Source organism: Delphinus delphis, chromosome 3 (assembly GCF_949987515.2).
Source record: "Delphinus delphis chromosome 3, mDelDel1.2, whole genome shotgun sequence".
NCBI lineage: Eukaryota > Metazoa > Chordata > Mammalia > Artiodactyla > Delphinidae > Delphinus > Delphinus delphis.
Window position 1 is genome coordinate 11444178 of NC_082685.1, and position 18041 is coordinate 11462218.

The 18041-nt window shown below is 39.5% G+C and overlaps 1 non-coding gene across 1 annotated transcript; it reads right to left on the reverse strand.

The window, feature by feature from the left end:
• Positions 1–10936: 10936 nt before the first annotated feature.
• On the reverse strand, positions 10937–11009 carry TRNAE-CUC (transfer RNA glutamic acid (anticodon CUC)). Its single transcript has one exon. It is a non-coding gene; the product is annotated as a tRNA-Glu (tRNA).
• Positions 11010–18041: the final 7032 nt, after the last annotated feature.

Genomic DNA, 18041 nt, shown 5'->3' on the forward strand with positions numbered 1-18041 from the left:
TTGGATATATTGACCCTGGGATAGTTAGGTTGCATATCTGAGAAAACTTTCAGTGACCCCAGATTCTTACGTCTTCCCATACATAGAAAAGCACTAAAATCAGTAACTTGAGATGTCTGTTCTTTGTGATTAGCAGTAATCTTTTTTTTTCTTTGGCCATACGGCACATCTTGCAGGATCTTAGTTCCCCAACCAGGGATTGAAGCCATGCCCCTGCAGTGGAAGCGCGGAGTCCTAACCACTAGACCGCCAGGGAATTCCCGGCAGTAATTTTTTTATGTTTGACTACATGTTTTTCCCAGCAAAAAAATTCATATATATCCTGGCTCCGCCCTTACTCTTCAGAGCAGTTCCTCAGAGCTCTCTGAGAGGCTGTCTCCTGGGCTATAGTCTTCAGTAAGGCCCCCGAATAAAAGTTAACTCATAACTTTTACATTATGCATTTTTCTTTCAGTTGACAGGGCCTTGAATGATTTATATTCTTTGAGATGGTCAAAGTGCAGCCACAGGTGGAGACAGGAGAGGCTCAGGAAAAAAAAAAAGCATTTTATTATACTCACACTGTTCATGTTGGTCTCAGCCTATGGTAGTGATGCCAAAATTTGATCAGCCAGGAATGCCTGAGATACTCACCTAGGCTTGTACTGCTTGTGGCGAGCCCTGATAGACAATTCCCCACCTGAGTCAGTGTGGTTGCTGGACAGGCCCTTGTGGTTCTATCATGATGGTAAGATGAATCTCAGCAACAACCATCAGGGTTATTGGAAAAAAAACAAGATTAATTACTAACAAGTTCTGGGCCCAAGGGTTGTGGGTGGTAGTGGGGAGCACACCAGGAGACTCAGACTTTATTGGGGTCCAAGGGCAAGGTAGCTAGCGTTTCTGGGGTTCACCCATTATTGGAGAATTTAAAACATAAGAGCGAGAATTAAAGCCCAGGGTGGGGGGACTTCCCTGGCAGCACAGTGGTTAAGAATCTGCCTGCTAAGGTAGGGGACACAGGTTCGAGCCCTGGTCCGGGAAGATCCCCCATGCCGTGGAGCAACTAAGTCCGTGCGCCAAAACTACTGAGCCTGCGCTCTAGAGCCCACAAGCCACAACTACTGAAGCCCGCGTGCCACAACAACTGAAGCCCGCACGCCTAGAGCCCATGTTCTGCAACAAGAGAAGCCCCTGCCCTGCAATGAGAAGCCCGTGCACCACAATGAAGAGTAGCCCCCGCTCGCCGCAACTAGGGAAAGCCCGTGCGCAGCAACGAAGACCCATCGCAGCCCAAAGTAAATAAATACATACATACATACAAACCTTGAGTATATTGAAAAAAAAAAAGAAAACAGAAAAACCCAGGGTGGGAAAAGCTGGGTGACTCAAGTAGTCAGTTGCCTGGGTCACCCAGGGCTTTCTAGACAGGGAATTCATGGATGGTGCAGCCTGGCTCCATCTAGTTGTGTCGTTGGCAAGATGGATGTCTTTGAAATGGGTGCCTCAGCAGTCAAAAGCTTAAAATCAGGTACTTATGTTACAGTCAAAAATGTGCCTTAGTGTCGGGCAGTTACACTACACCCATCCTAGAGACAGGAGGCATGGCGTGCCACACCATCCCGTGCGGGGCCATGTGGGAAAGATACCAGGGCAGTCAGGAGGCAGAAGTCTGGAGGGTGGGAATGGATAGAGTTTCGGCTACAGGCTTTCTTGGGGGTTTCTCCAGCAAAAGCAAAGCAGGGCAGAGTGAACAGTTTAGGATTGGCTAGTTTGAATAATTTTGGTGGGCTTTGGACTACAGGGGTGGTACCTAGTTGCCTGGTACCTGGCCCTGGGATGATGCAGGCAAGGGAATATTGCTGGGGACAGGGTGAGGGGGTGGGTACAGGCGAGGCAGAGGAGGTCTGGCTCTGAATTCGTTAGTTTGCATATCAAAGGCATGCTCCCAGCTGGGCCCTTCGCTGCCTCTTAAATTGCCTCGCCTTGGAACGGACAGTTTCTCCCCAGACAGAAAGGTTTTGTAAGATGTCAAAACATCATAATACACAGAATATTTTAGATATTTACAATACAGTTGGTCCTCTGATGTTTTGACATATTAAGGAAAGTTTGGGGTGATGATAGATTGGTAAAGATTTTAAGAGAGTAGGGCATAAGTTGCCCTAAACAGCATAGAAAATAATTTATTATGAGAGTAAAGGAGGAATACAACAGAAGTACAAGGAGTGACCTCAGGCCGGCCCATAATTAAGGTTCCCATTGTATGGCATTAGCTAAAATCAATCTGAAATTGTGTGTGGGGAGCTCTAATATATGTTGGTGGAGTTGTGAACTGTGTTAGGAATATGCTCAGGTCAAATTATGTTGTTGGAGGTGTCGATGGAAATAATAAATAATCTATAATAAGAATAGAAAAGCGGCTTCCCTGGTGGTGCAGTGGTTAAGAATCTGCCTGCTAATGCAGGGGACACGGGTTTGATCCCTGGTCTGGGAAGATCCCACATGCCACGGAGCAACTCAGCCCGTGCACCACAACTACTGAGCCTGCGCTCCAGAGCCCGCGAGCCACAACTACTGAGCCCATGTGCCACAACTACTGAAGCCCACATGCCTAGAGCCCGTGCTCCACAAGAGAAGCCACCACAGTGAGAAGCTGTGCACCACTATGAAGAGTGGCCTCTGCTCGCTGCAACTAGAGAAAGCCCATGTGCGGCAAGAAAGACCCAATGCAGCCAAAAATAAATAAAATAAATTTATTTAAAAAGTGAACATCCATTTAAAAAAAAAAGAAAAGAGTTTTACTCAAGCCAAACTGAGGACTATAGCCCAGGAAACATCTCTCAGTAGCTCTGCGGGGACTGCCCCAAAGAGGTAGTGGAGGAGCCAGGATATACGTGAATTGTTTTGGCTGGGAAATACATGTAGACAAGCATACATCTTGGTGAAAGATTACTGCTCACCACAAGGAACAGATATCTCAAGTTAATGGTTTTAGTGTTTTTCCATCTGTGGGGAGATGCAAGAATCTGGGGTCATTGAAACTCTTCCTTAGTACATATCTTTACTATCTAGGAGGCCATATATCCAAAGCACAAAATGCTTCATCCTTTATTCTTTAATAGTTTCTTTAATAGCTAAAGCAGATGTACAGTGTATGTTTGACAGGGCATAAGAGTATTTTAGTTAGCAAGAAGTTCAAGTTAAATCATGTATAAGCCAGAATGACTTCCCTATACCTCAGTATGTGAAACTTTCTTCCATTAGAGGATATGAAATAACTTAGTATGTGTAACTTCTGTAAAGATTAGTGGTATTTGTATGTAATTATAGGAAAGGAGTGGTTGTGGAGATCATGGTGGAAAGCTGGAGGAGAGGAGTAGAGGAAAGCACTGAGGAGTGAGTAGTTCTCTTACCAGGGGGTCCAGGGGTTGACTGATAAGAGGCAGGTGCCTCCTGGGGAAAGCAGTGGTCTCCATTAATTTTCAGGATGGTGCAGATAGTAGTAACCTTTGCCAGATTTCCCTTTAGGCATGGGCGTGTAAGGGGTGTCCATTTTAGCAGAGAGCAAGGAATATACCAGGATCATGGGCTAAGCAGACAGTGAGCCCAGAAACATGACACAATTCTTAAACGAAAAAAAAGCAATAAATGTCCTGTGTCCGATCTGTGCTTTAGGAGAGGCAGTATATAGGGTCACTGAGGCAGAGGTTTTAGTGTCGGGATGAAGTTGTCTCCAGTGCAGGGGGTGAAATCATTTCCAGAGGCAAGTCTTGGACAGGGGCAATGTCATTTGAGGCAGTGTCCTCTCCAGTGGTGACCTCTGTCAACCAAAAAATAATGCAGGAGGCTGCAAATAAGAAAAGAGTTTATTTGGTGTCTTAAGAATTGCAGTTCAGGGACTTCCCTGATGGCACAGTGGTTAAGAATCCGCCTGCCAACGCAGGGGACACGGGTTCGAGCCCTGGTCTGGGAAGATCCCATATGCCGCGGAGCAGCTCAGCCCGTGCACCACAACTACTGAGCCTGCGCTCTAGAGCCCATGAGTCACAACTACTGAAGCCCGTGCGCCTAGAGCCTGTGCTCCGCAACAAGAGAAGCCACCGACCGCAGTGAGAAGCCCGTGCACCACAACAAAGAGTAGCCCCTGCTTGCCACAACTAGAGAAAGCCCGCGTGCAGCAACAAAGACCCAATGCAGCTGAAAACAAACAAACAAAAAAACAAACAAAAAAAGCAGTTCAGGAAGCACAGATTCGGGTAACCCCAAAACAATGTTCTGGAGAATAGAAAGAGTCAGGGACTTGCAAACACAAAAAGCCATGAGGTTGTTAAAAGTTCCTGGTGAGAACTGTGATTGACTCTGACTTGAAATTTCTGAGTCAGGATATATTTGTCCTGTTGATATATTACTCAGCAGGAATCACTAGTTATTTTAGGGTAGGGGTCTGATAAATATCTTGAGTTTCTGGCAGATGTGCTGGTGACTTCATTAGGACAATAAGTGGTTAAAAGGTCAGATTTCATCCAGACTGAGATGTGCATAAGTCACAGTGCCTTAATGGCCTCCCGCTTCCATTTTAGAGAGCAATACCAACTCCATTTTTATTTTCCTTTCACAACTCCTGGGCTATGGTGATGTTGTGTGGGATATGGGACTGGAGTATCCCTTCCAAGTGGATCCCCACCAGTTGTTATCTATCTTGACATTTGCCATGTTTAGTTGAAACAATGGCCACATTTAGTTGTAGGCTCTGGACCTGCAGATTGTAAACCAGTGAGAAAGCACCCAGACCAGTAGTAATAAGACTAATAGTCCATAGAATGGTGTGCAGCTGCACCTGACAGGGATTTTTGTGTTTGTTTGTGAAGTCTAGGCTCAAATGGTTCCCATACCAGAGGAGTAACTGTCTGGCCCTTGGATAATTTATGGTTGATGGGTCCCAGGAGAATGTGAGCCCTGGATCTGGCCTCCAGCCTTATGGAATGGGGGCAAGATTGAAAATTCATAAAGATGGGTTAAGGCCAGGTAGGGTATTTATAAAGATGGGTTAAAGCCAAGTCTGGCTCTGGATTGGTTGGCTTGCGTATCAAAAGCATGCTTCTAGGTGGACCCTTTGCTATCTCAAGAAGTGGCTGACCCCAAGGGTCAGTCTCTCCCCAGCTAGAAAGACTGATGTCAAAACTTCATAATATACAGGAAATTATAATTATTTACAGTACGAAACCATTGTACAAAATCTGCTTAGTGAAGGAGTAATTATCATTATCCCCAGTGCTTCTCCTTTGAACAGCCAGATTTGGCCTTTTCTTAAACCTGGAAAGAATGAATGACACCTCGCAGTGGATTGCTGCAAACTTGAGGCTCTGATCTCACCAAATAAGCCCCTGTTCCCAGTCCCCAGCATTATGGAAATTACTGACTCCATCCACTCAGCAACGGGTAAATATCCTGTTACCACAGATTAGACTCAGTGTTCTGTTCAGTGCCTATTTCAATGACTTCTAGATACACCTTTATCTGGTTACCCTCAGGGAACCTAAACGCCACTGCAACGACGGCACATAGCCTCTGCAGGCAAGACTTGAACTGCAGACACCTGGTCCAGGAGCAGAGGTGTGACGTTACTTTAATGACGTTCTCCTCTGAGGACATTCGTTTCACAGTCATTCAGAACATAAAGATATTCGGAAAAGGGGCACATCCTTGCCTTCTTTCTGATGTTACCAGGAGAAAGCTTCTAGTCTCTCATCAACTATGATGTTAGCTGCAAGTTTCTTATGGATGTTTCTTTCTCCTCAAGAAGAGAAAGTCCCCTCTATCCTACCTTGCTCTTATAAATGGATGTTGGTTTTTAAAAATACTTCTTCATTTCCATTAACCGCCCCCCTTCCATTTCTAAGATTAGTAATTTCTGACTTCCCTCTTTTTTCTCAGTTAGCTTGACTAGATGTTTACCAATATTATTAACCTCAAAGAACCAGCTTTTGGTTTTATTAATTATGCCTTTTGATTTCCCTCAATTACACTGTTTTCTAATTTTTTTGTATATGAATTTTATATTATTACTTTGGGTTTCATGATATTTTTAACCACTTTATATATATATATATATATATATATATACATATATATATATAAAGACGCCATCATGTTTATCTTTTATCAGCCAACATGTTTTGAGTTCTTTAGCAGATGGAGAGCACTGTTTTCCATAGATAAATCACCATTCTTTGGTTGTACACACCTACTCTAAGAAAAACTGCACAATAAATTGAACACAGTCATATTTCATTATATCTTATGCCAGTTACTATTTTCCATGAAAGAAAAACAGAACCAAATCTCAATTATACTGTATTTTCTCCCCTCAACAGAGACTATTCGCCTGTGGATCCAGACCCATCTCTCTGTGATTAGGTCACACAGTTATTAAATGCATGTCATTCTGGGCATTTTACCCATAGCTTTACATGGACCTTCTACCTGAATCCTTACACCACCACAATGAAATGGAATTATTATTATTAAAATTAGGTAAACGATGAACCCGAGGCATGTAGAAAGGTAAAGCAACATATAAATACACAGAACACATATTCTTTGAAAAATTTATCTGAAAATGTTGTTTGGTGATTATAAGAAGGAAGAACAGGCAGGTACAGTAGTAACATATTGTAGATTAAAAAACTAAGGTTGATTGTGCATTCAGGATAAGAAATCCCACATTTCCTAGCTCTTTGTACATACCATGAAATATTTAATTTACCCCTCTAAACCACTTGAATATTTATAAACAGTGAAACCTACCTTATGTGACTGTTGTGAGAATAAATCAGAACACAGAGTATGAAGTATTTAATATGGTTCATTGAATCAAAAATACTTATTTTAGTTATATTGTTACTATTTCATTTATCCATTCATCCAACAAACATTATTGAGGTGCTACCATGTTGGAGATACTGCACACATGCTGGGGCCATAGGTGTGAATATCCCAATCACTGTTATCACAGCTTCAAAGCCTTGCTTCTCAAAGAGTGGTTCATGGGTCATCAGCATTACCATCACCATCACTTGGAAACTTGATATAAATACAGAATATCAAGCCACATTCCAGACCCACTAAATCAGAATCTGCATTTTAACAAGGCACTAGTGTTCAGCGTAAACATTAAACTTTGAGAAGCACTGCTTTACAAGATGGGCAAATAGTGATACAAAGCAGGGCTGTCAGTTCTATGATATTTGAAATGTGTTTCTCTAAGAGGTAAGACAGAAAGTCACTGATGTATATCATAGCTGCCAGTCCTCAGATATACTTAAGCATAGGGAGATACTAGAGTATCTAAAAGGAATTCCTTAATCAGAGAGAGATGGTCACAAAGGCTTGCCAGGTGATGATTTTCCTAGTGTACCTTGAGGAATATACGTGAAAATCAAGCAAAGGGACCAGGAATGGAGTAGGTTTAAGAATGGAGGAGGTTCATGGGGGGAGGCAGTTGATGTGATAGATGTCAAATATAAAGGCATATTATTTATCCATATTCACTATATATGGATATATATATTCAATACTATATATGGATATACTAAGTATATATAGATATGTATATATCCAGAGTAATGAGTATATGTGTATTAATATATATATACATATAATCTATATAATGTACATACTATATAGTATACTAACAAGTATATATATGGGTATATATATTTTTACACAGGTTAACTAATAGATACACACACATGGATACACATATACAAAATATCTAAGTATTCATATTGTAGTTTGGGATTTAAAATTCATGGTGGTGTTTGTGTCTAATACTAAGAAAATGATTGTGGTATTTATACACATCCTTTATTATTTATAATTAAGATTCCTTAAGATAATAATGCAATAGGGACTTCCCTGGTGGCGCAGTGGTTAAGAATCCGCCTGCAAATGCAGGGGATACGGGTTCGAGCCCTGGTCCAGGAAGATCCCACATGCCATGGAGCAACCAAGCCTGTGTGCCACAGGTACTGAACTTGCACTCCACAAACCACAACTACTGAAGCCCGCGCACCTAGAGGCCGTGCTCCACAACAAGAGAAGCCACCACAATGAGAAGCCCACAAACTGCAACGAAGACCCAACACAGCCATAAATAAATAAATAAATAAATAAATAATAAAAAAATAATGCAATATATCTTATTAAAGGAAGACTAACAAATGATATGACCGTCATTTAAATTAATGTTCCTGCTCCTGATGAGTAAACTAGAGAACATATTGATTCTTTGGATTGTCTCCATTTTCAAAGAAGTTATAAACCTCTTAGGTAATCTTAATTTTGTCTCTAATTGAAATTTGGATCATATCACATAGGATTCTTCATAAATTATATTGGGATCTAAAAAGAACTGTATATTCCTTCTATAATTAACTCACAAATGAACAATGTGAATAAATTTGAAAAATTGAGAAATATTGTTGGCATTCACTTGATATACAAAATAGAAGGGTTAATAAATATTTGAGAAAGAAAGCACTTTATTCAAATGTTGTTATTATCTCTATATTTACCCTTACTCTATTCTAATTCTTGACATGTAATGGAAAGTCTTACATAGGTTAACTAAGAGGATGAATCAAAAGACTATTCTACTTAAAACAGGTGTAAAAATTTGAAATTAAGTTAGGATATATTGTAGTAAATGTATAAATTGGCAAGTTGCTTCTGTTTTAAATGATCTCTGTTGGTTTCCCACAATTACATTTTCCAATTTTTGTTATTTTTCCTGCATTTACTTAGATTTAATTCATTTTCTTTTTGTAGTTTCCTTAGGTAGACACTTACATTATTTTTTTTATAAATTTATTCATTTATTTATTTTTGGCTGTGTTGGGTCTTAGTTGCTGAGCGTGGGCTTTCTCTAGTTGTGGGGAGTGGGGGCTACTCTTTGTTGTGGTGCACAGGCTTCTCATTGCGGTGGCTTCTCTCATTGCGGAGCATGGGCTCTACGTGCGTGGGCTCAGTAGTTGTGGCTCACGGGCTCTAGAGCGCTGGCTCAGTAGTTGCACATGGGCTTAGTTGCTTCACGGCATGTGGAATCTTCCTGGACCAGGGCTCGAACCCGTGTCCCCTGCACTGTCAGGTGGATTCTTAACCACTGTGCCACCAGGGAAATCCAACCTTGTATTTTTAAAATTTATTTTATTCAGGTATAGTTGATGTACAATGTGTTAATTTCTGCTGTACAGCAGTTAGTTATACATATATATATATATATATATATATACATTCTTTTTCATATTATTTTCTATTATGGTTTATCACAGAATATTGAATATAGTTCCCTGTGCTATACAGTAGGACTTCGTTGTTTATCCATTCTATATATAGTAGTTTGCATCTGCTAATCCCAAACTCCCAATCCATCCCTCCTCTACTCCCACTTCCCGCTTGGCAACCACAAGTCTGTTCTCTATGTCTGTGAGTTTGTTTCTGTTTCATAGATAAGTTTGTGTCATATTTTAGATTCCACATATAAGTGATATCATATGGTATTTGTCTTTCTCTTTCTGACTTACTTCACTTAGTATGATAATCTCTAGGTACATCCATGTAGCTGCACATGGCATTATTTCATTCTTTTTTAATGCCTGAGTGTATTCCACTGTGTATATGTACCACATCTTCTTTATCTATTCATCTATCGTTGGACATTTAGGTTGTTTCCATGTCTTGGCTATTGTGAATAGTGCTGCTATGAACATAGGGGTACATGTATCTTTTTGAATTAGAGTTTTATCTGGTTATATGCCCAGGATTAGGATTGCTTGGTCATATAGCAACTCTATTTTTAGTTTTGGGGGTTTTTTTTGGCAGTGCCGCACGGCATGCGTGATCCTAGTGACACAACCAGGGATCGAACCCTCGCCCCTCACAGTGGAAGCGTGGAGTCCCAACCACTGGGCTACCAGGGAAGTCCCTATTTTTAGTTTTTTGAGGAACCTCCATACTATTTTCCATAGTGACTGCACCACTTTACATTCCCACCAACAGTGTAGGAGGGTCCCCTTTTCTCTACACCCTCTCCAGCATTTGTTATTTGTAGACTTTTTAATGATGGCCATTCTGACCGGTGTGAGGTGGTACCTCACTGTAGATTTGATTTGCATTTCTCTAATAATTTAGACGCTTACATTATTGATTATAGATCTTTTCTACAGTATGCATTCAGTGGTATAAATTTCCCTCTAGGTACTGAATTTGCTGTTTCCCACAATTTGATAAGTTGTATTTTCATTTTTATTTAATTCAAAATAATGTTTAATTGTTCTCAAGACTTCTTTGATTCATGTGTTATTTAGAAGTGTGTTGTTTAATCTCCAAGTATTTGGGGGTTTTCCACTATCTTTCCGCGATTGATTTCTAGATTAATGCCAGTGTGGTCTGAGCATATTTTGTATGATTTCTTTTTTTTTTTTCTTTCAAATCTATTAAGGTGCATTTTATGTCCCAGAATGTGGTCTGTCTTGGTGAATGTTCCATGTGAACTTGAGAAGAATGTGTATTCTGCTGTTGTTGCCTGAAGTATTCCATAGATTACAATTAAGTCCAGTTGTTTCATCGTGCTGTTCAGTTCAACTTTGTCCTTCCTGATTTTCTGCTTGCTGGAATTTATGATTCATGATAAGGGGGTGTTGAAGTCTACCGCTATAGTAGTGGATTCATTTCTCCTTGCAGGTCTATCGGTTTTTTAAAAAAATAATTGATTTATTTATTTTGGCTGCACCAGGTCTTAGTTGTGGCATGTGGGATCTTTGTTGAGGCATGCAGGATCTTTTGGTTGCAGGATGCAGGATCTTGTGGTTGTGGCACACAGACTTCTTAGCTGCGGCATTTGGGCTATTAGTTGCGGCATGAGGGCTTTTAGTTGTGGCATGTGGGATCTTAGTTCCCCAGCCAGGGATCGAACCTGGGCCCCCTGCATTGAGAGTGCAGAGTCTTACCCAGTGGACCACCAGGGAAGTCTCTCTGTCCATTTTTGCCTTGTATATTTTGCCCCTCTGTTGTTACACACATACACGTGAAGGATTGCTATGTCTTCTTGGAGACGTGGCCCCTATATAATTATGTACTGCCCTTCCTCATTCCTGTGAGTTTTCATTGCTCTGCAGTCTGCTTTGTCTGAAATTAATATAGCTATGCCAGTTTTCTTTTGTTTGGTGTTGGCATGGTATATGTTTCTCCATCCTTTTACTTTTATCTATCTCTGTGTTTATATTCAAAGTGTGCTTCTTGTAGACAACATATAATTAGGTCTTATTTTATTATCTACTATGACAGTTTGTGTCTTTCCATGTGGTATTTAGACCACTGGTGCTTAAAATGATTGATACAGTTGGATTAATATCTACCATATTTTTTTACTATTTTCTTACTATTTCTTTATTTACTTTGGCTCCGCCAGGTCTTAGTTGCAGCATGAGGGATCTTTAGTTGTGGCATGTGAACTCTTAGTTGCAGCTTGCATGTGGGATCTAGTTCCCTGACCAGGGATCGAACCCAGGCCCCCTGCGTTGGGAGTGTGGAATCTTAGCCAGTGGACCACCAGGGAAGTCCCCACTTTAAAAGTTTTATCCTGCTTGGTATTCTCTGAGCTTCCTGAATCTGTGCCTTTGGTGTCTATCATTAATTATGGGAAGATCTCATTAATTAACTGAGATCTTCAGTTATTTCTCCTGTTCTTTTCTGTCTTCTCCTTCAGATATTTCCATTATGTTTATGTTACACCTTTTGTTAATTGTTCCAGAGTCTGTTCTTTTTGATCTTTATTTTCCCTTTGCATTTCATATTAGAAGATTCTATTGGCATTTCTTCAAGCTCACTGATTGTTTCCTCAGACATTTCCAGTCTACTGATGAACCCCTCAAAGGCACTCTTCATTTCTGTTACAGTGTTTTCTATTTATTGCATTCCCCTGTGATTCTTAGGGTTTTCACCTCTGTTTACATTACCAATCTGTTCTTTTTTTTTTAAAAAACATTTTTATTGGAGTATAATTGCTTTACAATGGTGTTTTAGTTTCTGCTTTATAACAAAGTGAATCAGTTATACATATACATATGTTTCCATATCTCTTCCCTCTTGTGTCTCCCTCCCTCCCAGCCTCCCTATCCCATCCGTCTAGGTGGTCACAAACCACCGAGCTGATCTCCCTGTGCTATGCAGCTGCTTCCCACTAGCTATTTATTTTACGTTTGGTAGTGTATATATGTCCATGCCACTTCTCACTTTGTCACAGCTTACCCTTCCCCCTCCCCATATCCTCAAGTCCATTCTCTAGTAGGTCTGTGTCTTTATTGCCATCTTACCCCTAGGTTCTTCATGACCTTTTTTTTCCCCTTAGATTCCACATATCTGTGTTAGCATATGGTATTTGTTTTTCTCTTTCTGACTTACTTCACTCTGTATGAAAGAATCTAGGTCCATCCACCTCACTACAAATAACTCAATTTCATTTCCTTTTATGGCTGAGTAATATTCCATTGCATATATGTGCCACATCTTCTTTATCCATTCATCTCTTGCTGGACACTTAGGTTGCTTCCATGTCCTGGCTATTGTAAATAGAGCTGCAGTGAACGTTTTGGTACATGACTCTTTTTGAATTACGGTTTTCTCAGGGTATATGTCCAGCAGTGGGATTGCTGGGTCTTATGGTAGTTCTATTTTTAGTTTTTTAAGGAACCTCCATACTGTTCTCCATAGTGGCTGTATCAATTTACATTCCCACCAGCAGTGCAAGAGTGTTCTCTTTTCTCCACACCCTCTCCAGCATTTATTGTTTGTAGATATTTTGATGATGGCCATTCTGACTGGTGTGAGATGATATCTCATTGTAGTTTTGATTTGCATTTCTCTAATGATTAATGATGTTGAGCATTCTTTGATGTGTTTGTTGGCAATCTGTATATCTTCTTTGGAGAAATGTCTATTTAGGTCTTCTGCCCATTTTTGGATTGGGTTGTTTGCTTTTTGTTATTGAGCTACATGAGCTGCTTGTAAATTTTGGAGATTAATCCTTTGTCAGTTGCTTCATTTGCAAATATTTTCTCCCATTCTGAGGGTTGTCTTTTAGTCTTGTTTATGGTTTGCTTTGCTGTGCAAAAGCTTTAAAGTTTCATTAGGTCCCATTTGTTTATTTTTGTTTTTATTTCCATTTCTCTAGGAGGCGGGTCAAAAAGGATCTTGCTGTGATTAATGTCATAGAATGTTCTGCCTATGTTTTCCACTAAGAGTTTGATAGTGTCTGGCCTTACATTTAGGTCTTTAATCCATTTTGAGTTTATTTTTGTGTATGGTGTTAGGGAGTGTTCTAATTTCATTCTTCTACATGTACCTGTCCAGTTTTCCCAGCACCACTTATTGAAGAGGCTGTCTTTTCTACACTGTATATTTTTGCCTCCTTTATCAAAGATAAGGTGACCATATGTGCGTGGGTTTATCTCTGGGTTTCTATCCTGTTCCATTGATCTATATTTCTGTTTTTGTGCCAGTACCATACTGTCTTGATTACTGTAGCTTTGTAGTATAGACTGAAGTCAGAGAGCCTGATTCCTCCAGCTCCATTTTTCGTTCTCAAGATTGCTTTGTCTATTCGGGGTCTTTTGTGTTTCCATACAAATTGTGAAATTATTTGCTCTAGCTCTGTGAAAAATGCTAGTGGTAGTTTGATAGGGATTGCATTGAATCTGTAGATTGCTTTGGGTAGTAGAGTCATTTTCACAATGTTGATTCTTCCAATCCAAGAACATGGTATATCTCTACATCTATTTGTATCATCTTTAATTTCTTTCATCAGTGTCTTATAATTTTCTGCATACAGCTCTTTTGTCTCCTTAGGTAGGTTTATTCCTAGATATTTTATTCTTTTTGTTGTAGTGGTAAATGGGAGCGTTTTCTTAATTTCACTTTCAGATTTTTCATCATTAGTGTATAGGAATGCCAGAGATTTCTGTGCATTAATTTTGTATCCTGCTACTTTACCAAATTCATTGATTAACTCTAGTAGTTTTCTGGTAGCATCTTTAGGATTCTCTATGTGTAGTATCATGTCATCTGCAAACAGTGACAGCTTTACTTCTTCTTTTCCAATTTGTATTCCTTTTATTTCTTTTTCTTCTCTGATTGCTGTGGCTAAAACTTGCAAAACTATGTTGAATAATAGTGGTGAGAGTGGGCAACCTTGTCTTGTTCCTGATCTTAGTGGATATGGTTTCAGTTTTTCACCGTTGAGGATGACGTTGGCTGTGTGTTTGTCATATATGGCCTTTATTATGTTGAGGAAAGTTCCCTCTATGCCTACTTTCTGCAGGGTTTTTATCATAAATGGGTTTTGACTTTTGTCGAAAGCTTTCTCTGCATCTATTGAGATGATCATATGGTTTTTCTCTTTCAATTTGTTAATATGGTGTATCACGTTGATTGATATGCGTATATTGAAGAATCCTTGCATTCCTGGAATGAACCCCAATTGATCATGTTGTATGATCCTTTTAATGTGCTGTTGGATTCTGTTTGCTAGTATTTTGTTGAGGATTTTTGCATCTGTGTTCATCAGTGATATTGACCTGCAGTTTTCTTTGTGACATCTTTGTCTGGTTTTGGTATCAGGGTGATGGTGGCCTCATAGAATGAGTTTGGAAGTGTTCCTCCCTCTGCTATATTTTGGAAGAGTTTGAGAAGGATAGGTGTTATCTCTTCTCCAGACGTTTGATAGAATTTGCCTGTGAAGCCATCTGGTCCTGGGCTTTTGTTTGTTGGAAGATTTTTAATCACAGTTTCAATTTCAGTCGTTGTGATTGGTCTGTTCATATTTTCTATTTCTTCCTGGTTCAGTCTCAGCAGGTTGTGCATTTCTAAGAATTTGTCCATTTCTTCCAGGTTGTCCATTTTATTGGCGTAGAGTTGCTTGTAGTAATCTCTCATGATCCTTTGTATTTCTGCAGTGTCAGTTGTTACTTCTCGTTTTTCATTTCTAATTCTATTGATTTGAGTCTTCTCCCTTTTTTTCTTGATGAGTCTGGCTAATGGTTTATCAATTTTGTTTATCCTTTCAAAGAACTAGCTTTTAGTTTTATTGATCTTTGCTATCGTTTCCTTCATTTCTTTTTCATTTATTTCTGATCTGATCATTATGATTTCTTTCCTTCTGCTAACTTTGGGGTTTTTTTTGTTCTTCTTTCTCTAATTGCTTTAGGTGCAAGGTTAGGTTGTTGATTCGAGATGTTTCCTGTTTCTTAAGGTAGGATTGTATTGCTATAAACTTCCCTCTTAGAACTGCTGTTGCTGCATCCCATAGGTTTTCGGCTGTCGTGTCTCCATTGTCATTTGTTTCTAGGTATTTTTTGATTTCCTCTTTGATTTCTTCAGTGATCACTTGGTTATTAAGTAGTGTATTGTTTAGCCTCCATGTGTTTGTATTTTTTACAGATCTTTTCCTGTAATTTATATCTACTCTCATAGCGTTGTGGTTGGAAAAGATACTTTATACGATTTCCATTTTCTTAAATTTACCAAGGCTTGATTTGTGACCCAACATATGATCTATCCTGGAGAATGTTCCATGAGCACTTGAGAAAAATGTGTATTCTGTTGTTTTTGGATGGCATGTCCTATAAACATCAATTAAGTTCATCTTGTTTAATGTATCATTTAAAGCTTGTTTTCTTATTTATTTTCATTTTGGGTGATCTGTCCATTGGTGAAAGTGGGGTGTTAAAGTCCCCTACTATGATTGTGTTACTGTCAGTTTCCCCTTTTGTGGCTGTTAGTATTTGCCTTATGTATTGAGGTGCTCCTATGTTGGGTGCATAAATATTTACAATTGTTATATCTTCTTCTTGGATCAATCCCTTGATCATTATGTAATGTCCTTCTTTGTCTCTTCTAATAGTCTTTATTTTAAAGTCTATTTTGTCTGATATGAGAATTGCTACTCCAGCTTTCTTTTGATTTCCATTTGCATGGAATATCTTTTTCCATCCCCTCACTTTCAGGCTGTATGTGTCCCTAGGTCTGAAGTGGGTCTCTTTTAGACAGCATTTATATGGATCTTGTTTATGTATCCATTCAGCCAGTCTGTGTCTTTTGGTGGGAGCATTTAATCCATTTACATTTAAGGTAATTATCGATATGTATGTTCCTATTCCCATTTTCTTAATTGTTTTGGGTTTGTTATTGTAGGTCTTTTCCTTCTCTTCTATTTCTTGCCTAGAGAATTCCTTTAGCATTTGTTGTAAAGCTGGTTTGGTGGTGCTGAACTCTCTCAGCTTTTGCTTGTCTGTAAAGGTTTTAATTTCTCCATCAGATCTGAACGAGATCCTTGCTGGGTAGAGTATTCTTGGTTGTAGGTTTTTCTCCATCACCTTAAGTATGTCCTGCCAGTCCTTTCTGGCTTGCAGAGTTTCTGCTGGAAGATCAGCTGTTAACCTTATGGGGATTCCCTTGTGTGTTATTTGTTGTTTTTCCCTTGCTGCTTTTAATATGTTTTCTTTGTATTTAATTTTTGATAGTTTGATTAATATGTGTCTTGGCGAGTTTATCCTTGGATTTATCTTGTATGGGACTCTATGTGCTTCCTGGACTTGAACTATTTCCTTTCCCATATTAGGGAAGTTTTCAACTATAATCTCTTCAAATATTTTCAGTCCCTTTCTTTTTCTCTTCTTCTGGGACCCCTATAATTCGAATGTTGGTGCGTTTAATGTTGTCCCAGAGGTCTCTGGGACTGTCCTCAGTTCTTTTTATTCTTTTTTCTTTATTCTGCTCTGCAGTAGTTATTTCCACTATTTTATCTTCCAGGTCACTTATCCATTCTTCTGCCTCAGTTATTCTGCTATTGATACATTGTAGAGTATTTTTAATTTCATTTATTGTGTTGTTCATCATTGCTTGTTTCCTCTTTAGTTCTTCTAGGTCCTTGTTAAATGTTTCTTGCATTTTCTCTATTCTATTTCCAAGATTTTGGATCATCTTTACTATCATTATTCTGAATTCTTTTTCAGGTAGATTGCCTATTTCCTCTTCATTTGTTAGGTCTGGTGGGGTTTTTTTTTATCTTGCTCCTTTATCTGCTCTGTGTTTTTCTGTCTTCTTATTTTGCTTATTTTACTGTGTTTGGGGTCTCCTTTTTGCAGGCTGCAGGTTCGTAGTTCCTTTTGTTTTTGGTGTCTGTCCCCAGTGGCTAAGGTTGGTCAGTGGGTTTTGTAGGCTTCCTGGTGGAGGGGAGTAGTGCCTTGTTTCTGGTGGATGAGGCTGGATCTTGTGTTTCTGGTGGGCAGGTCCACGTCTGGTGGTGTGTTTTGGGGTGTCTGTGGCCTTATTATGCTTTTAGGCAGCCTCTCTGCTAATGGAGGGGGCTGTATTCCTGTCTTGCTAGTTGTTTGGCATAGGGTGTCCAGCACTGTAGCTTGCTGGTCATTGAGTGAAGCTGGTTGTTGGTGTTGAGATAGAGATCTCTGGGAGATTTTTGCCATTTGATATTACGTGGAGCTGGGAGGTCTCTTGTGGACCGGTGTCCTGAAGTTGGCTCTCCCACCTCAGAGGCACAGCCCTGACTTCTGGCTGGAGCACCTAGAGCCTTTCATCCACATGGCTCAGAATAAAAGGGAGAAAAAATAGAAAGAAAGAGGACAAAATAAAATAAAATAAAAGATAAAATAAAGTTATTAAAGTAAAAAATAATTATTAAGAAAAAATTTTAAAAAGTAAAAAAAAGACGGACAGAACGCTAGGAAAATTGGTGAAAGCAAAAGCTATACAGAGAAAATCTCACAGAGAAGCATACACATACACACTCACAAAAAGAAGAAAAGGGGAAAAAATAATATATCTTGCTCCCAAAGGCCACCTCCTCAATTTGGGATGATTCGTTGTCTATTCAGGTATTCCACAGATGCAGGGTGCATCAAGTTGATTGTGGAGATTTAATCCGCTGCTTCTGAGGCTGCTGGGTGGGATTTCCCTTTCTCTTCTTTGTTCACACAGCTCCCGGG